This window comes from Mus musculus, chromosome 12, assembly GCF_000001635.26.
Source record: "Mus musculus strain C57BL/6J chromosome 12, GRCm38.p6 C57BL/6J".
In the NCBI taxonomy this organism is placed as follows: Eukaryota; Metazoa; Chordata; class Mammalia; order Rodentia; family Muridae; genus Mus; species Mus musculus.
This window is the reverse complement of record NC_000078.6, coordinates 27,063,716-27,085,833: the sequence shown is the minus strand read 5'-3', so window position 1 is coordinate 27,085,833 and position 22,118 is coordinate 27,063,716. Positions and strand designations below refer to the sequence as shown.

General features: G+C 43.2%; 2 long non-coding RNA genes across 22 annotated transcripts in view; one reads left to right on the top strand and one right to left on the bottom strand.

Moving 5' to 3' along the window:
- Gm30401 overlaps positions 1–2,284 on the bottom strand; it is a 42,715-nt gene extending 40,431 nt beyond the window's left edge. For 4 of the 5 annotated variants that reach the window (XR_001780591.2, XR_872604.2, XR_872606.2 and 1 more), the window contains exons 1-2: positions 1,773–2,284; positions 917–1,098 (exon numbers count right to left, since the gene is read on the bottom strand). This is a non-coding gene — a long non-coding RNA (predicted gene, 30401). Of the gene's footprint in view, positions 1–916; positions 1,099–1,214 lie in introns of all 5 variants that reach the window. The other variant, XR_872605.2, reaches the window with a different exon arrangement.
- Positions 2,285–2,287: 3 nt separating this feature from the next.
- Gm30515 overlaps positions 2,288–22,118 on the top strand; it is a 54,554-nt gene continuing 34,723 nt past the window's right edge. For 5 of the 17 annotated variants that reach the window (XR_001780580.2, XR_001780588.2, XR_001780586.2 and 2 more), the window contains exons 1-2: positions 2,289–2,557; positions 17,140–17,357. This is a non-coding gene — a long non-coding RNA (predicted gene, 30515). Of the gene's footprint in view, positions 2,558–9,855; positions 9,977–15,321; positions 16,809–17,139; positions 17,358–19,389; positions 20,848–22,118 lie in introns of those variants that run through there. The other 12 variants (XR_872612.2, XR_381381.3, XR_872611.2 and 9 more) reach the window with 8 other exon arrangements.

Genomic DNA, 22,118 nt, shown 5'->3' with positions numbered 1-22,118 from the left:
ACCCTGTGCTAGGCCCATGTGCTCAGATGGGAATCCTTGCAGGAGCCAGGAGTCACCTTCTCTATAATCGGTTGCAGCAAAGAAGAATCATGAACTTGAGATGGAATTGGGGGACATGTGGGGGTAGGAAGGAAGATAGGGGTGGAAATGGTGCAAAACCAGTACTTGTGTATGAAATTTTCAACAAATGAATGAATGAATGAATGAATGAATGAGAAAATAAAAGTTTTCTGGCACATTCTCTCCTCTAGTGAGAGGGAAGTTTCTGGAAAAGAAGAGAGACTCCTAGTTCTCTGACTGCATCAGCCTATCTGAGGGCACTCCTGGTGCTGAGCATTTCAGCCGAGTCTGAAGATATATAGGGAACAAAGATCTCAGACACCTGGTCTCAGAAACTGAAGAGCTGGCTGCCTATTCTGACCCTTGTGTTTTGATAAATTCTTTTGATAAATCCATTAGATGTTTCCCAAGATTCAGTGGCAATGAGAGCTCCCGCCCTGGGAAGGGAGCACACAGCTCCACACTGCTTTCACAATGAGTACTGACAATGGCCCACAAAGGATGAGGAGCCAGAATGTTAATTTTATAATTCTCCCAATGTCTACTGTAGGCTTCTCGCACCAAGTGGTCACTGAATCAAATCACCTCCACAGGTAACACTGCTATGCCCTATAACTACTTTAACCCATGCCCTAGACATTTTATAGCTGAACACAAGTAAGCTCATAAAATACAGACATTTTACAAATCAGATATAGAACAAAATTGACATAAGCTATTCTTATAAGAAAGCCAGAAAAAAAAATGATGTGCATTTTTCAGCATGTAACTTCTTTTAAAGTTAGAAATACCCACTTGTTTTTATAAGTGATCACCCATACCCTGTCTGTAAAAGTCAGTTGAGTCACTGAATTACCTAGTATTTGCAAGCAGAAGGCTGACAATTTCTTTTGCTGGTTCTGGGAGCGGAACCCAGGGCCATGGGCAAGCTTCCTCCAGCTGAGTCCCACACTCAGCTCTCACCAGTAGGCTCCTGTGGTAAATTTTCACAGATGTCAGGCAGGACTCCAGAGCTCAAGTCTCATTGGCAGAAATTTACTGTATGACACAAAACATGAGCACACATTATATTAAATAGACATTAGTAGTCTGCTTGATTTGTTATCCCCCCTCCGCCCCCCGAAAAGAACCATGCAGCATTTGGAATTGCGTACCTGACTCATTGTGGAGTGTGACTTGGGGATGGGCACAGGGGTGAGATTGGTATGAAGTTAGAGGTCCTCATCAAGGGTCCTCAATTGCTTTCTATCTCATTCTCTTAAGATTTGTGTGTGTGTGTGTGTGTGTGTGTGTGTGTGTGTGTGTGTGTGTGTGTGTGTGTGTGTGTGTGTTGCACATGAATCCACCTCCCCTGGAGACCAGAGGTTTCAGTGGCCCTGAAATTGGAGATACAGGCAGGTGTGAGCAGTCCAAAGTGCCCTCCGGAGAAGCAGTAAGAGTTCCTATTCTCTGAGTCACCATCTTATCTTCTAAGACAGGGCTTCTTGCTGGACCTGGGCTCACTCATTTGGAGTGACTCTCTGGCTAGCAAAGCCTCGGGAGTCCCCCAACTCAGTCTCCCAGCACTGGGAATGCAGGCACTAACTACAGTGGGTTCTGAGGATCCAAATGAGCCACTTTGCCAGCCCTTTCTTGCAAGTAAAATAAAACACTGCTTTTAATCCATTAGGCATCCCGTTACCTTGTCCTTATATAAAAATGTAACTTCTTACCATTTCACAGTTTAGGGCTATTTGTCCTTCACCCCTCCCAGTGACACTCTAGGAAGTATTTGTCCTTTCCCACCCCTCCCAGTGACACTCTCAGAAGAAAAATCTTCAGCCCACTCAGCACACATTTCTTTGTCCCCTCCCCTTTTCATTAATATTTCATCACTAAGGCCCAAGCAGCAGGAGCCTTGGTGGGGGGAAGAGTGTGACATTGATTAAGTGTGTCTTCAGTGAGTGACTCTCTCCCAAGCCCAGCCATAATGGAGGGGAAGTCGTGAAGACAAGATAGAGCTCACATGTTGAAAAATTATTCCTAAACCCCTCCCAGAGCAGGAAGGCCTCTGAGTCTGGGATTCATTTGCTGTTTGCCTGATAAGCTTGAAAAATTTTGCTCCTTGTCATTTTTAAAAATAGCTGGGTTGCCTCTTTCTTTCTTTCTTTCTTTCTTTCTTTCTTTCTTTCTTTCTTTCTTTCTTTCTTTCTTTCTTTCTTTCTTTCTTTCTTTCTTTCTTTCTTTCTTTCTTCCTCTCTCTCTTTCTTTCTTTTCTGTCTTCCTTTCAATGTGTGGTGGGGTGAGGAGGCCTGCTAATGAATGAGAAAGGAATCCTCCGCTCTTTCTCTGTCCATTTCCCCACCCCACCCCCTCCTCCCCGTCTGCTCCTTTCAGGCTGGCTGTTGGGACAGGAGGCTTCCAGGGTTCACACCATCTTCCACATAATAGGGTAGCATTTTACACCCATCCTCTGCCTGGCAGGTGGCAATGACGTCATGTTTGAAGTCAGCCCAAGGTGAGCAACTTGCAAATAATGTGAGGAAAGAGTGAGGAAAGAGTCTGCCTCGGCTTGGGCTCTGAAGAGACAGGAGGCAGGCCGAGACGCTGGTGTCTGTTCGGTGAGCCTCACAGAGGCTGTGGAGAGATTTTCAGCAATATTAGGGGCAGCACATGCTCCACAATACGGGGGGGGGGGGGCAGAGGGGGGGCACCGCCATCTGATTTTCGCCTCATATTCTGGGGGGGGCAGAGGGGGGGCACCGCCATCTGATTTTCGCCTCATATTCTAGGAGTGACTCTCTTCATTGCTTTTGTACACGCTGAAAGGAGTGGCATCCGTCAGCCAATATGTGTCTGTATAAATTATGCATCTGTGAGTCCCTGCTCACGTGGTGTGCGGGAGGCAAGATGTGCCTTTGTGGGGGAAGAGGAGGAGGGAAGGGGGGAGGGGCCGACTGAGGGAAGGCTGGGAATCCGGGAGGCTTCTGTGAAGAATGAGAATGCATATGAACAGAGGAATCTCAGGGGAAAGCCTGACTCTTAGAGAGACTGGAAGCCAGACCTAAGCTGAGTCATGTGTCTTCGCTCTTCCCCATTTCCCCTGTCTGCTTCAAACCCTTCTTTTTTGCCCACCCACTGCCCCTCACTGTGGCTGACTGGAGGGACAGGGACAAGCATCAGTATAAACTGGGTATACAGTCAAGTTTTGGTACATATAGAAAAGGGTACCACAGCAAAACCTTGATGTCAATCATTAATACAGCATACAAAGCTGTGTTGTGCTGAGATTCTCCCGGGGGACAGAATGGACCCTTAGCAGTTGGGAAGGAAAGAGGTTATTAACAAGTCAATGTAGTTGTAATTGTAGATCTAAAGTTGTCCCTGCCTTGGAGCAAGCTGAAGATGTTGCTGTCCATGGCTGCAGCTCTAGACAGCCATTGCAGTTCCCAAGATGGATGCCACAATCTAATATTATAAAGAATGTTAGTTGCTCCTAGAACATCTATGAATTAGCTGGACTCCTGAGTGGAGTCACAGAGAAATGTGCAAATCCTTCCAGCGGGGGAGGCTCTGCATCAAGCTCTGGGAAAGGGTCAGTAGGTGGGGCAGGATGTGGAGAGTCCTGTCTGTCTCTGGGAGGTAGGCCTTGGAGGGAGGAGCTCATACCGTGTCCTCAGGATATTCTTCCCTTCCCAGAGATGCCAAAGGACTTTCTTCCTGGGGAATAAACCCAGTTACTATATAAGCCCTTCAGATACTACAGGACCAGCTTTTCTCTTACACAGCAGAGGAAAATCAAATCAAATCAAAATCATGCTTTTATAATCTCTGGAGGCAAAAAAGCCAGTAATTTAGTATGATTGGTTAAGCAGACAGTCTGAAAAAGGAGAGAGAGAGACAGAGAGAGAGAGAGAGAGAGAGAGAGAGAGAGAGAGAGAGAGAGAGAGAGAGAGAGAATTATTTACCACGTGTGATGTTTCTGAAGAACATAGACTAAACCCAGAGTTGTCTTTTTGTTAAACTGAGCATGGTAGAACGCAATTGTAATCTCGGGACTAAGTAATCTGAGGCAGGAGGATGGCTGAGAGTTTGAGGCCAACCTTGACTACGTAATGAGAGATTGTTGATTAGGAGTTGCGCTAGTTGGGAGGGGTGTGAGCCTCTGAGCACCAAGGAGAGAGGTGTGGGTGCGTGTGCTGCCTCTCCACAGGGCCTCGCCTGGGTGAGCACTAGAGACTAGGTGCAGACATGAAGCCTTGGAAGCCACTCTTGTCTCCGTAGTAAATCCTTCCTCTGCATATTTTGATTAATGCCTTCAAGTCCGCCAGATGATGAAGCTAGCTGGGCAAGTGCCCCAGGGCATTGTGTGTGTTTGGTCCTGTCCACAGTTGTTATCAGTGGCTTGCTTGACAATGCCACGCTTCAGGTTGACTCCTTGGGGGAAAAGGACTATAAATTCTTGGTGCTTTTAGCCTTTATTACCGACACCTGATAAAATCCACATCTTCTCCCCATTCTGAAATGTTTCTCGTAGTTTGTTATACCTGAAGCTCTTTAGGAAACCCACCCTGGGCATTTTTCAGTTTGTGATATAGGGACGGTCTGTGCCAATGAAACCAAGTTACTTTCACTCACATTTACTAGGAACCCAGCTTCTGATGACAAGGACTTATCTGAATATGGTGGAGCCCTCCTACCCTCTACTACAGAAGTGATTGCAGCCTTTCTGCCCTGTATGGCTTGCTTGCACAGACCCCAACTTCTGCTGCCGTCACAGACTAGACTCCTTAGTAGAGAAATTGGCCCTAGCTTTCCAGCTCTAGCTCCTACCACCACAGGTCTCTTGCCATTTCTTGTACGTTTTTCTTGATGGTTCGGTGGCTTTTGGAGCCACTGGTAATGTTACTTCCAGGACTAGCTTCTAACCGTTAATATCTTTCTCTCGCTTCAGCCGTTAAGAGCACTTACTGTTTTTGCAGAGTTCTTAGGGTTCCATTCCTGGCACCCACTTGGCAGCTCACAATGATCTGTAAATTCAGTTCCAGGGGATACTATGCCCTCTTCCAACATCCTTGGACTCCAAGAATGCTATGTAGGGTGCACACGTGCACGTAGGAAAAACACTCACACAAAATAAGTAAGTCTAAAACAAGACTTCTGTCCTGCACCAGGCTGCCTCTAAGGCTCTGTAACAGGGTGAGAGGAAAAAAAACAAAAACAAAAAACCAAACCAAAACAAAAAACCCAGCAAGTAGCTAACAGGGTTGAAAGCACTGTGCCCTTGAGAACAGCTGGAAGAAGAACCATTTCCAACAGGGGTAACTGTTGCTTATCCTGGGGTTTAGAGACCCCTGCTGTGGGAACGAATGGGGGGGCTCACCATTGAGGAGATTCTGAGTCAGGAACACAGCATCCTTCTTTCACAGCCGGTCTTTTAGATGATGTAAGGCCCAGCTTTGATGCTATCACCTCTGTTGATTCTACCCCTTGGGCTTCTCCAGTCATTGCTGTTGGGTGCTGCTACCTCCTCCTCTGACAATGTTCTACTGTCCCTCTGCTGTTTCTGTCTGTTCCTTGATGCTCACTCTATAACCTCTTTAAAAACTCACTCACTTGCAGTCAAAGATGTTGCTATCATTCTCAGGACCATACAGAATGATCCTGGGAAACACCACTGTGGTCTTTTTAACTTTGAGTTTGTTTAGATTCCACATAATTGAGATTCTAAATAGTTTGCTTTCCCTTGAACTTATTTTAAAATGTGTTATAGTGTATTCCAAACCCCCATTCATCACAAAGGGTGCAATGGTTTTCTTTCTGAAGGCAGAATAGCAATAGAGTATTCCTTCTGTGGTGTATGGGTCCGGTTTCTTTCCCTATCCGTCACCAATGAGTACCTGAGTTTCTAAATCTTGGCCATTGTAAGAAACGCTGCAAAAGACATGTGCTTATAGACTTTTACATTTTGAGATCCTGATTCCATTTTCTCTGAAAGCATGCTGGGAAACAGGTGTGCCAGAGCCTGTGGGAGTTGCTACTTTTGTTCCTTTGTAACTGTCTGCCAACAGTGGCTCTACATCTTCTCAATCCCACCAACTGCTTAAGGCTCTTTTCTCACATCCTTTCTCCCCTTTTGCCTTTGTTTTTTTTTTATGATTTTACTTTATTCTTTTCCACTTCATATCCTGCTCCCCGCCCTCTTCCCGGTCATTCCCTCCTACAATCCTTGCTTCTCTCCTCCATTTCTCTTATGAGTGGGTGGGGATACCCTGGGTATCCCCCAACCCCTGCATATTAAGTTTCTGTGGGGCTAAGCACATCCTCTCCCACTAAGTCCAGACAAGGCAGCCCAGCTAGAAGAACATATCCCACATACAGGCAACAGCTTTGGGGACAGTCCCTGCTCCAATTGTTCAGGATACACATGAAGACCAAGCTGCACATCTGCTACATACATATAAGCAGGGATGCCTAGGTCCAGCCCTGTATGTTCTTTGGTTGTTGGTTCAGACTCTGACAGCCTCCAAGCAAGGGTCCAAGTTAGTTGACTCTGTTGGTCTTTCTGTGGAGTTCCTGTCCCCTTTGGGGCCTGCAATTCTTCCTCCTATTCTTCCATAAGAGTCCTCAAGCTCTATCCACTGTTTGAATCTGGGTGTCTGTATCTGTATGAGTCAACTGCTGGGTGGGCTTTCAGAGGACAGTCCTGCTAGACTCCTGGCTGCAAGCATAACACAGTACCGTTAAATCTTGTCAGGAATTGTTGCTTGGCCATGGGAAGGGTTTCAAGTTGGGTCGGATATTAGTTGTCATTCTTTCAGTCTCTGCTCCATCCCCTGTGTCTGTCTGCATCTGTTGTAGACAGGATAAATTTTGGGTTGAAAGTTTTGTGGGTTGGTTTGTGTCTTTATCATTCCACCAAGGTTCCTGTCTGACTACAGGAGGTGGCTTCTTCAGGTTCCATATCCCCAGTGTTGTCACTTACAGCTTAAGTCACCCCATTGATTCTTGAGCATTTCCCTTATCCCAGGTCTCTTTTTCATCCTGGAGATGCACCTCACCTCCTCACACCAGTCAGTTGCTCATTTCCATTCATTTTCATGGCCATCTAGCCATCTCTCCTGTTCTTCCCCACACCTGATCCTAACGCCCTCATTTTCCTCCCCATACACTTTCCTTCCAGTTTCCTCTTTCCTTTGGCTTCTTATGACTATTTTATTATCCCTTGTAAGTAAGATTCAAGCATCCTTGCTCGTGCAATCCTTCTTATTTAGTTTCTTTGGGTCTTTGGAGTGTATAGTGGGTATCCTGTACTTTATGGCTAATATCCACTTATATGTGAGTACATACCATGTATGTCCTTTTGGGACTGGGTTCCCTCACTCAGGATGATGTTCTCAAGTTCCATCCATTTTCCTGACAAATGCATGATATCTTTGTTTTTGATAGCTGAATAGTATTCCACTGTGTAGATGGACAACATTTTCTTTATCCAGTCTCCAGTTCAGGGGCATCTAGGTTGTTTCCAGTTTCTGGCTATTATGAATAAAGCTGCTATGAACATGGATGAGCAAGTGTCTTTGTGGGATGTTAGAGCATCTTTTGGGTATATGCCCAGGAGTGATCTTTTGACTTTTTGATAACAGCCATCGTATTGGCTCTGAGGTTACAGCTCACAGTGCCTTTGATTCCCATCTTCCCAGCACTGTGGAAGAGCTCATCTTTACACACTTGATGCCACTGGGAACTTGGGAACCCTGTCTTCTTTCTTATAGTTAGCTTATCTCGGCTGTTGCTTCTTCTTTGTGTTGGTGTTGTTCCGGGGTTTGTTTGTTTGCTTTGTAGTTTACAAGTATTTTCATTTAGGACAGTCTCAACTCTTAATTTTTATTTTGTTGCTCATGCTTTGTTATTCTATCCAAAATATGATTTTAAAGACCAAAGGCATGAAAGTAATATCTGTGTGGTCCTCCAGATTTTTTACAACTTCAGTTCTTACCTTCATGTCTCTAATCAGTTTTGAGATGGCTCCTATCTATGGTGTGAGATAAGGATCCAAAGTCTTGTGTCTTGCATGTGGGTATCGACTTTTTACACCACACCGTGGTCCACTGGGGTGTGTCCTTCCTTGGTTCCTGTACCAAAGGCAGTTGACTGGAATTGTAAGTATACAGGATTCTTCTGTGACGTGACCTTTTGCCGTATTCATATTCTTAAGCAAGTTCATTTACATTGCTTTGCCCTAATTGTCTCACCTGTAAAATAAAGATGCTAATGGCTTCTTTCTATTTGAAGATGGAGCTCCTGGGGATGGGGATCCTAGAGCACTAAGACATAAGTCACGTGACACACTCTATCTGCAGTGTCATTCACTCATCTTCAGTACTCTTCCAAGGGAGTCAACAGGATTTGACCTGATGGAAGTGTCTGGTGCCTGATCTTAGTGCAACAGTCACTGAATCTTGAGTTTTGTGCTGCTCACCTCCAGTGGATTTTATTATCTAAATTTAGATTATATTTTCAAGGCTTATTGTTTAAGTAAAACACGGAGGTTAGTATAGTTTCTGTGGACAGTTTTCTTACCAGTAAAGCAGGCATTAAAATGTGACCATGTAAGTTAGGTTATGTTTGTTAAATGAAAAGTGATTTACACTACCATCACATCAGTATTATTCTCCTTGTTATTATTAACCGTTTGTTTTGTGAAGAGAGCAGAGAGAGACTAACATCAATGCAGGATCCTGCTGCATCCGAAACAATGACACCAAAGTAGTGAGTCCTCTAATGTCAGGTAAACATCAGGACACATTTGCTTTTTACATTCATAAACACATTCAGTACCAATGGGTTGAGATAGCAGTAGAATCAAAGTGATGGACCTTTACTATAGAATAACACTATACGTCAAAATTCAGAAGCGTCTTAATATTGACAAAAGTAAAAGTTGAATGTCTTTAACTTAAATGAAAAATGATGCTTTAAAATTTTTACCTATAGGTAGTTTGCATTAATAGTGGAAAGAAAGGGAAAACAGTTAAAAATCAGGCTCTCTTGCAAACCTTGCTGGTCTTTGTAAAGCATGATGTAATTACCTTCATTAGCCCTTGCATAATGTCTGTGTGAGTTAGAGGAAGCATTATGTTGTGTGTCAGAAACACACACAGTTCTTACCTTCTAGCTTAAAATTGCTTTTCTACTCAGGCAGCTGCAGCTAGTGGAGCACTTCCGGAGCTCTGTCCTCTCCCCAGCTCTCTAGAACCTGGGACTATAAAAGGCTATGTTTTAAGAGTAGCCACTGGTTCTTTTGTTGTTGTTACTATTTATTTATTTATTTATTTCTTCAAGGAACAATACACGGGTCTCCAATTAGTTGCAGGTGCAAATATTATGCATTCAATTAATTGTCTTCAAATGGTTAATTATGGGCAGAATTGGCTAATTTGGGGTGCAATTAACTACTTGCCACTTATTCTGAGAATGCCCATGGACGGCTGTGTCTGCAATTAATTTACAAGAGCCATTACAGTGAAAACCGTGTACTATACATCCAAGAATGGAGTGGGAGAATTTTTTAGAAGCAGAATTTCACTTCGGGTTAATTGCATTGACTCTTGCCTTTGGCTTTTCTATGTGGTTTGACTGTAAATGGGCCTATCTGAGCCACAACTGTGAGTGATGCAGACGTGCTAGGTCCTAAGAGTGTTGAGGGTGGATGAGGCCAATGTAGTCTTAACCAAGTTGCAAGGTCTCTATCAGTTCTTGCTTATATATTTTAACTCTTTATTAACATCTATTTCTGCACATTTTCTGTCACAGGAGTGTTGGTGGAAATGAGAATATTTAAATATTCCATGATAGGTTTACTACCTCCACAAAACCACCAACTGTTAAGGTTGGAGATGCTCACTTCGCACCCAGAATCCTCGTGAAAAGCCAGGTATGGTCGAACAGACTTGCAATAGCAAGTATCTGATTAGCAGATACTTTAGGTATGCTGGCCAGCCAACCTAGACAAACCAGAAAGAGTCATATCAGTGAAAGACTTTGTCTTAAAATCAAAATGGAAGGCATCTAAGGAATAATACCAGAGCTTATTTCTGGACATACCCTCAACACACACACATAACACACATAAACATATACACATACACATTCAAACACACACACATACAAATACACACACTCAAACACATGCACAAGCACACACATCCCAACACATAGAGACATACAAATGTACATACACACCAATACATACATTCATTTTCACACATACACAATACTTACACATGAACAAATATACCCAAATATATACCCCAACACATTTATGCACACACAGCACAGTATACACACAAAACACAGAAATATATATATATTCCAACATATACACATGTACATATACATACAAACAATCACAACACACTAACAGCCTTCCATACATATATAGACATCCCAGCACATACATGCATGTACACACACAACTCAACTCACACATACACCAACACCTTTACATACACATATAACAATGCACACATGTATAGATACCCCAAAACACACACTACAACATACACACCAAAACACAAATATCAACACATTCACACACACACATACAACACACACAAGCAAGCACATGAATATATACACATCAACACATACTCCCCAGTATACACACACAGTTCTTACTTACAATATTGTTAGTTAAACAGGCCCTAGGAACAACTGTGTGGGTCAGTGTTGCCAACTTGGAAGAACCTAGAATCACTTGGAAGATAAGTCTGTGGATGTGCCAGAGGAAAATTGCTTTTGTTGTATAATCATGGTGGGAAGGCTGCACACTGTGGGTGATACCATTCCCTGTGGAATCCTGGACTGTGTAAGTTGAGACAGGGAGCTGAGCAGCTGCAAGCATTTATCTCTTTCCGTTGCTGATGGTGGATACCATGTGACCACTATATTTCATAAGATGCCCTTTTCCAGCAGAGTCTAAGATGCTTGTGTATGCATGTGAAGCCACAGTAACTGAGGACTACTTGTCATTGAAAAGATATCTCAGACCTGTGCATAGGCTTCCAGCAAGAAGGTGTGGACGTGTGTGTGTGTGTGTGTGTGTGTGTGTGTGTGTGTGTGTGTGTGTGTGTGTGATTCTGCAGGCTGAATGGAGTCATTGGAAGGAATAAATATAATGCTATCAGAGAATTAAGACAAACTTTTTTTCTTCAAATTCAATGTAAGTCACCTTTTGATGAATAATGTTGGTTGTCAATATGACCTAAAATCATCTAGGAAAGACAAATCACGAGTGTCTCTGTGAAGGTTTTTTCTCAATTAGCTTAATTTAGGCAGGACAACCCACCCTAACTGTGGGTGACACTATTCTACCAGCTGGGTTAACGAAAGGTAAAATGAGCAGAGCACCACTATTTGTCTCTGAGTCTTGAGTTCAAACACAATGTGGGGAGCTGCTTTACACTTCTATAGACGTACCACCGTTCTCACCATGATTTGACATGTGCACCACAGACGGTAAGCCCTTCCTCTCTTGAGCTGATCCCTGTCAGGGATTGTTCACAGACACGAGAAGAGCAACTAACTCAAGTCTTGCCAGTGGAAATTTAAGTCTTGATTCCTATAAGGTCTCCGATACTTAGAGTAGAGAAAGGCTGTGCTCTGCAGATGGTCATATCTGACCAAGAGTATCCTGCACTAGAGTCAGATGATGATGCTACAGGCACACAAGCCAGAACATCACAAGATACAGCTTTCTGTTCAGTCAGAGAGGCAGGCAGCACGGAAATAGCTGGTTTCCTTCTTCTCCAGTTCTCTAGGATTTGGACATATTTTTTGGAAATAAAATCCTCAAAGAGATAAAGGAAGAAAATATATCTATTGATATTTATGTATGTGTTATACAGCAGGTTAGTCTCTTTAAACTTTTTTTTTTAAAGATTTATTTATTTTATTTACATGAGTACACTGTAGCTATCTTCAGACACACCAGAAGAGGGCATCAGATTCCGTTACAGATGGTTGTGAGATACCACATGGTTGCTGGGAATTGAACTCAGGACCTCTGGATGAGCAGTCAGTGCTCTTAACTGCTGAGCCATCTCTCCAGCCCCCTCTTTAAACTCTTTTAAAGAAATAATCACCCATATTTAAGACATACTAGCCAGTGCCTTATGCAACTTGCTGTGCAAAGGGATGGGACATTGTCTTGAAGACATGACTGCAAATGACTCAAAAGACATTTGAGCTCTCGTGGTGGCTCATGATGGTGGTTCACTACAGCCTTAAGTAAGGCTGGGTTTCTTATAGTTCCAGTTGTGATGGTAGATATAACTGTTCTTTACCCCATAAATGTAGTTGAATGCTATCTCCAAATAGGTGTGGGGTAGGAAGATATTACATTGTATCATTAAATTGTCTGATCAGGTAGTATGCACTCACAATTAATAACCAGTGACCAGAGACACTGCAGTTTTTGTGCTACCTCATGAAGCAAGCTTCTGTAATCCAGCAGGCCAACAAAAGCCACCCTGCTCAAAATTCAAGGAACTTCCCTGTAGCTGACCTCTTCCCTTCCCTTCACTCCACTTCACTTCATTCTTCTTTCAGTTTTAGGATTTGACCGAAAATGTGCAGACTTTGCTCTCGCTGATTGTGTCTTCCAACAAGTAGGGTCCAGAATGCCTTGTCATGGCGCTGAGCTAACATTGGTTCCTTGCTAGAACCGCTCAAATTAGGTGAATCCTCTCAAATCAACAGTGGTCTCTACCAAGCCTTGTCATCTCCTGTGGGTAACAAGACTGCTCGTGATCAAACTACACATCCATAGTATAATTAAAAATGGTCACTGCTTAGAAGATTTAAAAAGAAAAAAGCTAACAGAAGGCAAATAAATGTGCTTTTAAAAAGAAACAAGGGAAAAAATATTGATTCCTGGAAGAAAAGACTTGTCAAGGTAAATTTTTTTGCAAGAACAAACCCTTCATTAGAAATCAAGTTGAATCTGATTCTGAGGGAGTTGTTGGATGTCTCCCTACATTTTCCATTGTCATATCATATACAGAACATATAGATAAAAGTGATTGTTTTCAGTCCCATTTACAACAAAAAAGAGCTAACCAACTGAGTAAAATCAAATGTAATTAGTTTTACCTAAATTGTAGGTTTTCAGAGCAATTAATAAAACTGGAAGTTGAAAGCTGCTTGTTAAGCAAATCAAAGAGCGAGGAATACATTTCCCTTATTGAAAGTCACTCCTATGTAAACCAACCTACACAAATCACTGTCGCATTTGAAACACAGCACGTGGGTGATTAGAACGTTCACTGGAAGCACAGATCCAAGCAATTCATGAATTCTCTTGATGCCGAACATGTACATACACTCTTTCCTGCTGATTCCAGTTCAAATCCCTGGAGCAGGGAGAGGAGCAGTCACAGAGGAGCTGGAGTTGGGCCAACCTGGATGAACCTAAATGCAGGTTCCCATAGGCACAAATACCACTGTCAGGAATCTGTCCACATATTGGGGAAGCAGAAGATGGTAGGTGCTGACGTTGGGCTCATTCTTTCTCTTATCAAGTCCAGGACCACAGCTCAAGGTGTGGTGCCATTCTCATTTAAGGTGGGTATTACCACATCAATTAACCTAATCTAGGAAACCTCCCACAGACATGCCCAGAGATTGTTGCCATGGTGATTCTAGATCCTGTCACACTCAAAAAGTATATTAACCAACACATGTAGTAATCACACATGAGTGTGTGCTAGTCACTTCTGAGGCATAAATACTGAATCTAGGATATCTGTGGCTTCTATACTGATACAGTCACATGATGTCGTCAGGAGCCTGTCCTTATGCCATGAGCCTGTTTAATTCCCTGTGTACAGCTGAGAGGCAAGAAGATCAACTCAGGTCTTCTTCCCTGTTCAGGATTGGCTTTGTCCCTCATGGGACCCCATTAAACTTTTGAGATGAGAACCAGAAACTCACAAAGTCCTTAAAATAAGGTGTCCTGCAAGAGGTACAGCTCTATGAATCTTCAAAGGATTTGAAGAAACACTAATACACTAAGAGATTTCTGCAAGCTTTGGAGTTCGGTGATGATTTTCCCAATGGCCTTCTTAATTCCATCAACCCAGGAGAGAGTGGGGAGAGTAAACATTCTCTGACGTCATCCCCAGCTCATTGTGTCCACGTGGCATCAGGTTCTCCAACATTGTAACATCTCACTACATGTTACCTGTGCTGCTCTCAAGCACAAGTGTCTGGAGAATAATCATTACGATCCCTAGGCAGAGAAGGACGTGGGGGTATTGTAGCAGATACCATATAGAGCATTTCAACATCTTCTCAATAGCAACTATGTAGACCATCCACCAAATTTTCTAAGAAAGGCAGGGGCCTAATTTGCCTGTCTCAATCTTTGGGGTTCTGTCTCCAGGATTCTGCCAGTCTATTGATCCAGGTATCAAGTTACTCAGGTATATATTACTTGTTAGAATATCAGAGGTGTCCTGGCAAAATGGAGGTGGTATGAGACCCTCTTCAGAGAAAAGCAAAGTTTTCCCCTGGAATATTCTGGAATGGAGATTTTTCACACATTGTATTTGTATTGTCTTAGTTATGTGGGCATGACGTGATGACGGGGTGATGTCTTCCCATATCAGGCAGAGGAGTGTGGCCCGTGAAGTGAAAGGGCTCATGTGAACTGTCATTTCAGGTCTTTTCTTTTTTTTGTCTTGTCTGTGAGACCACTAGAGAATGGAGATGGATGAACTCTTTCTTTATCATGTCTGATAGGGATTTTCATGGTATAGAGTGTAGCAACTGCCAGTCATAGGCTTGCATGAGTCCCATCCTGGTTATTATATTACCTCAGGACGTGAGGGAAGAACCTTACAACCCTCTACTACAGAATTAGTTCCTATAGTTCCTTCAAATAAAACATTTTTCTTATCTATTTGGGGGTTGGGGTACATGTTCTTGCTACATAGATCCGGTTGGTCTTGAACTCACAGTCCCCCTGCCTCAGTCTCCTAAATACTAGGATTACAAACAAGTGCCACAATAACAACATTTCTCTCCTCTCCTCTCCTCTCCTCTCCTTCCCTGCCCTCCCCTCCCTTCTCTCCTCCCCTCCCCTCTCCTCCCCTCCCTCCTTCCTTTTCTCCCTCCCTCCCTCCCTCCCTCCCTCTCTTCTCTCTCTCTCTCTCTCTCTTTCTTTCTTTCTTTCTTTCTTTCTTTCTTTCTTTCTTTCTTTCTTTCTTTCTTTTTTCATTCTTTTGTTCTTTCTCTGCCTCATGGAACATTGAGGAAGAGGGGACAGAAAGACTGTAAGCAGAGGTCAGGGAACTGGGCAAGACAGTGTCTCCAGGACTGAACTCTGTCATGAATTCACAGTAGCAGTGGTTGCTTATACCAAACCTGCACAACATGGTGGCTATACATCCATGTGCTTAAGCACTGATTAGATTCAGCAGGTTTTTTGGAGAATAAAATAATAAAATGGACATGTGTAAAATTTCAATCCAGTCTTGAACCATTCCCACAAATCAGCATTCAAGCTATAATCTGTACCTAGAGAGAGCTAGCAAACCACAGGGAGAACAGAGAGGAGAAGTAAAGTATCAGAAATGAGGAGAGTATGTGGACTTGATTAAAGTTCACCAGCATTGATTTTGAGGAAAAGAGACAAAAAGAACTGTTGGCAAAACATATGCTTTGATATTATGCCAAATTTGTCAGAAGAGTTTGGATTAAGGGACAGCACAAAAACTGCCTCATCTTCTTGGGAGGAGGAGAGGTGGACCTGGCCAGCAGATCTCACTTTGACCCTTCAGACCCTGGAAGGCTTTCACCTGGAGCTGGCTACTGTACCCCTCAAAGTGGGATTCTCACCATCTGATACTCCTGCTGGATAGTGTGCTGCACATCTGAAAACATGGGCCCTTGGTTTATTTCAGCCTGAACTTTCCCAGTAGTGAGGAAATGAAGAAGTGAACATATCGTAGATGTTGGATTCAACAAAAATGACTTAAATGATTTTTCTAGGATGTGGATTCAAGGAGACATCCCACTCTCTGCTCCACTGTTCTGTTTTATTTTATAGACAGGGTCTCATAGCTCCCCTTCTGGCTTCAAGCAAATTCACTAAATAGGCAAGGATATGCTTGAGCCTGATCCTCCCGACTCCACCTCCCACGTGCTAGTTTACAGGTCTAAGCTCCATTGCTCATTTTTCTACTGTTTGTTTCAATGTTCTCCCCTGGCATGATGAATGTAGGAACATACACTCCCTTCCTTGGTTTTAACCTCATGGTAATATTGTCCAAATAAGTATAATTATCTAAAACAGTTTGGTTCTGGGTTCATGCAGCCATTTTAAATGAATTACATGCACTGAGGTGTGATTTTTAGGACATAGTTGTGTGTTTGCAGTCAAATTAGAAACCATGTTCACTGTTTTGATTTCAGTGTGTTGCCCATGACGAACACAGGTTCAGTTTAAATAAATCAATGGTAGTTTTCTTCTTTAGTTTAAATAAGTCAATGGTAGTTTTCTTTACCAGGGATTACTGGCCATCTCCTAATCTGACCACATCATCAGATTCCTTCAAAGCAGGAAGATCTCAGATTTCCACAGATGCAACCTGTCTGCTCAGAGGAAATCTGTCCCTGTTGGCCCCATACTCAGGTCCTCCAACACTTGCTCAGCAAAGCTTTCTCTGTACCTCCCTTGAACACAGAGGACATAGTGAAAGCAGGTATGCAGCTCACAGAGAAGAGCCCTGGCTTCTGCCCTAAAGTCTGCCACCTTGCTCCAGCCATGCTTGCATTCCCTGCTGTCGTGACTTTCAAGGTGCTATGAGCCTGCTGTGGGTTTGGATGTTTGGGCTGCAACTTCACTCAGAGGACTGCAGCCTCTCAAGGACAAATGCAAAAATAAGAAGACAGAAAGTTAAGGGAATAGAGCCTCCCATGTGTGCAAACCCTACCCCTGCTTTCCCTAGGAACAAGGTACTTGGCCTGCTTCACCCAAAAAACCGGGAAACATGTTGTTTCTAATTTGCTCTTTCTGGATTCCTGTATTTTCAGAAGCTGATGGAGCCCCCCTGCCTACTCCACTTCTGACAAGCCAGTTCATGGATGCTGTCCACAGATTTTTTTCATTGCTGGTGGTTTAATGCTCTCTGTAGCCTTGTAATGATTCAACCAGACAGAGGAACCAAAGTCGATCAGTCCATGACTAATAGGGACTCTCCGGTCCCAGGCTTCACCACATTCTGAGCAGCCAACAGGTGCCACATGGGATGGTAAAGTGATTTAGGCCATGACCCCTTCAGGTTTTGTTTGTTTATCTGCTTGTTTCTAAGGTTCATTTTATTTTTATAGATATGTATTTGTGTGTGGGTGTCTCTTTAAATATGTGCTACATGAGTGTATGTGCCCATGTAAGCCAGGAGAAAGAATTTAAATTTCCTGGAGCTGGAGTTAAGTTCTCTCCCATAGGTGTTGAGAACCAAACTCAGGTTCTTTTTTTGTTGTTGTTGTTCTTGTTGATTTTTATATTTTGAGTGTGCTCACACACACACTCATGTACCTACACGTGCATGTCTGTGTAGACACATGTGTACACTTGTCATGCAGAGGTTTTGTATACATGTGGAAGTTAGAGAACAACTAGAGAAGTTGATTCTCTCCTTTCACCCTGTTCGAAGGATTGAACTCAGGGTCTTAAGCCTGGCAGCAAGGGCCTTTACCCATTGAGCTACCTGACAGTCCCCTTTCTCCAGTATTACTGAGTAATTATGTATGAATAATTTTACATGACAACATTTTACATGGGTGAATAAATATTGAACTTAACTATAAAAATGGAAAAAGCAATCTTCATTTAGAAGTGTAACTGTACATGTTAGAGTAATAAGATTACATGTTTGTATCAGGAACACATTGGCATTCACCCTGACTTTATTTCCTCTTCTTTAATATTTGCTCCTATTTATTTAAAAAAAATCAACTCAGTGGTCAGATATTTGGACTCCAAGACCTTCTTCACACTTCTTTTAGACAGCACTGGATTTGTTGTTGTTGTTGGTGGTGTTTGTTTGTTTTGGTTTTTTAAGGCAAACTAATCCTAGTATGTTTAACTTAGGGTCATACTGTCCAGCTGTTTGCTTAGATTATCCCAAACTCGAGACTCAAGGAATCCTCTTGCCTCAGAATCCCTCTGGGGTATCTGGAGCTGCATGTAAAAGCATCAGGTTCAATGGAAAATCATTTCTAGCACTTGAGCCTGGGAGACAGCTAATATGTGGACATGGGCGCTCCTGATGTTCTCACACAGCCTCTTTCTGGTGGAAGAACATAGTGTGGCAGGAGAAGGGGAACTCTCCAGCAGGTCTTCCTAAAGGGATGGTGGTCAGGACAGCAGTCTTTAGAGCAAAGAAATCATAACTACTTCCTCTTAGAGGCCTTTTCTATCCCTAAGTCCACCCTGGAGGTTAGGGTTCCTATAGCAGATATTCCCCTAACAGTGGCTTTCAATAATGGTAAATATTCTCTAAAACAAATGAAGATTAGAAAAAGCACCTCATGTCATTATACTGAACATGACCCCCAAGCCCAGAAGCCTCAGTGTAAGGCTGGGATTTTTTACATATATATTTCATTTTAAAATTGCAAAAAACATAAGCATTGAAATAAGCAAATGCATTAACAATCAGAACGGAAACAGGTTTCCAAGGGCTGAGCTGAGGAACCTGCAGCTAAAGCCATACACTCAGCATTCCTCTCATTCCACAGGCCTGCCTCTCTCTGTGTCATTCTGTGTATCTCTACATGTGTAGAACACTTGCTAAAATATGCCAGACTGAGCGCATCCTCCCTTTACTTAGTCCACAACCCACACACCCAACCCCAACAGAGCAACGCCTAAGGTGGCACAGTTCCAGTTCTGAAGTTGGTAGAGGGCTGTCTAGGTCCAGACCTGTGACACGCTCCCTCCAAAAATGAACCATTTCTCAGTTGATAGACTGCTCCTTTAGCATGCTCAGCAGCACATGAACTATGTGTGGTAGTGCACTTCTGTTAGGCTAGCAAAGGCAGCGGGATGTTGAGGATCAGCAGTTCAAGGCCATCCTGTGCTCTATAGAAAGTTCTGGACTTGCCTGGGTTACATGAGAATCTACCTCAAACAAACAAACAAACAAGCAGAAAAGGAAGAAAGGAAGGAAGGAAGGAAGGAAGGAAGGAAGGAAGGAAGGAAGGAGGGAGTGAAGGAGGGAGTGAAGGAGGGAGGGAGGGAGGGAGGGAGGGAGGGAGGGAGGGAGGGAGGAAGGAAGTCTGGTTGTAGACTTTTTGCTACCACTCTTACACCATAGGGTAGGTTTGATTCCCTCTAGCCCACTACCAAGATCTAGTATATTTAATTTTTCACCTTTTAATATCTTCATGTATTCTACACTAATAGATCCTACAGAATTTAGGCTAAGGCGCTCTATAGATTCCAGATCTGAAATGATCAACTCTTTCATTTAGCTAATAGCTGTAGAGCAGCTATAAAGCTGCATAGCTGACTCTCAGAACATAACCTGCAATGCAGACAGCTTGAATAATAATAATGTGCACACAACAGCAAAGCAAGTTGAGATGGGCAGAGTCCAGCAAGTCAATGGTGCATTGGGCAAACCGCAACACAGTTTCACCCTAGGTTCCAATCAGTCACCCTGGGTGGAGGCGGCAGGCACTGACTCTGTACTGAGGGCAGGTAGGTGAGTCTGGAAGGTGTCTCTGTTGGTAAAGTGCTTGCTCTGAATGTGTTAGAGCGGAGTTTATCCCCAGAGCCCAGATCAAGATGCTGAGGGCACCAGTACATGCCTGTGTGTAATCCCAGCAGGTGAAATGCAGAAACCAGGGCATCTCCAGGGCTCAATGACCAGCTAGACTTCTCTAATCTAGAAGCCAGGGTGCAGTGTGTTATTCAGAGACCCTAACACAAAAACAAAGGCAGTCGGCTCCTGAGGAAACACACTGAAGGTTTTACAGTGGATCACTCAGGTATTTGTGCAATTGGTCTCTCTGTCTCTGTATCACTGTCTCTGTCAAACACACACACACACACACACACACACACACACACACACACACACACACACACACACACACACACACACCTTTAACATGGATTTCTAGTTCCAGCACAAATGGCGAAGAAAACTCTGATATAAGAGTCTTTATCTATTGTCCAGGAGACATGGGCACAGGCTGTGGGTGATGGAGGCTGGTAACTGCCTGGTGGCTTGACCTCCCAGCTCTCCTGCCTTGCTGTACCATCATTAACAAGAGCCTGGCAGATTTTCTTCCTTTGTCGCTCCGTGGCTTCATGCCCAGGCTTACGGATAGGGGCAGAGTGAAAAGTAGAAGGTCTATCCAGCCTGTAAAAGGATCGTCTACATTTAAAAGGGGTGAAGATCATAGCGCTCCAGAAACAGTTAAGGGCTGGAGGGAGAGAGGGAGGCAGCCCAGCTCTTTCAAGGAGGGAAGGCCACTCACTTGGGCTGCACCTGCTGCCTATGGAGTGCTCAGCTATTGAAGAGGCCTGCGGCCCGATCTGCATATCAAATAGCTGGCGTGTAGATGAGGCCATTCATTCTGCCTTCTGTGTGTTTGTCCTGCTGGGGACGGGCTGTTGTTTAGCAGCAGGCCCTGGTTCCCTCAGGCTCCCTGAGTCAGCAGCCCCCCCTCACCCACACTGAATTCAAAACCAAGATTGATCTTCACAGAGAAGTCTCTGATGCGATGGTAAGTCCAAAGCATCGACGGTATAAGGCTGAGATGTTCTTTGGTGGCTTGGCTCCATCGATCCGTCGTCAGCAGAAGCCTTGTTAAACTAGAGAAGCAGCCTGGTCACTATTTCTAGACTTCCTCTCTGATCACACACATGCTTTAGTGCATTGAGTCAGAATCAAAAGCTTCGTTTTGGATCTGTTTAGGGATACTCTATCATTGAGTCATGTGATGTGAGGGAAAATTAGAGCTTGGTGTGTATTTAGGTGAGATATGTAAAATTTCATTTCACAGAGCCTCGACAGAGTCTGGATATCTACTTTCAAGAAATGTTGATATTGTTAGGATCAGCTAATCTGCTTGCTGCTCTCCCCCTCCCACTGTGTGTGTGTGTGTGTGTGTATTGTATACGATGTGTGCATGTGTATATGTGTGTATGTATGTACGTGTATGTATATGTGAATATGTATGTATGTCTGTGTATGTATATGTGTTTGTATATGTCTGTATATGTATATGTGTATATGTATAGATGTATGCATGTATATGTATGTATGCACTTATGTATGTATGCAAGACTTCAACACAAGTCCTTTCCTAGAAATAAAGAATAAGTTGAAGTTGCTGCTGTTTTGATTATATAGCTTTTGTACGCCTCCCAAGAGAATAGCCATCTACTCAGTGCAATTCCTTAAACTGTATTTTCTATTCCTTCCATGTCTTGAATAGAGGAAACATCTTCTGAACAGAATTCTCTCTAAATGAGAAATTAGAAAGGGGAACAAAGTCTAAGCCATACTTTGAGGTCAAGTGTCCTCCTTTGCTGTGTTTTCCTGGCTCATTGAATCTTGTCACACCCCAGATCCCCTTTCTGGCTGTGACTATAGTTTCTCAGGCTTGGGACCTCTTTTTCAAGGTTAAGAGAATGTTACTAACATGGTTGAGAAAAAAGTGTTATCAAAGATGATGAGAAAAAGGCCTGAGATCTGTGGTTTTAAGTAAACAAAATATTTTTAAAGGAAGGATTCTTTTTCCCTATGAGATAATGTTCTTAATCTCAGGCACTTTCCTGTAGTTAGAATCATCTACAGGGCATAAAAAAAAGTCAGCCTGCAAAATTAGAGAATTATTTCAATAATGGCTGCTTTTAGATTTGCTGGATGGAAACACAAGAACAGTCAGATATAAACCTTCAAGCGGTAAAGCCAACTACGTACTGTATTTGGTGCTTTCGGAAGACTGGCAGTTCTATTGAATGAGATCAGTTGCACAGTTCCTAATGCCTC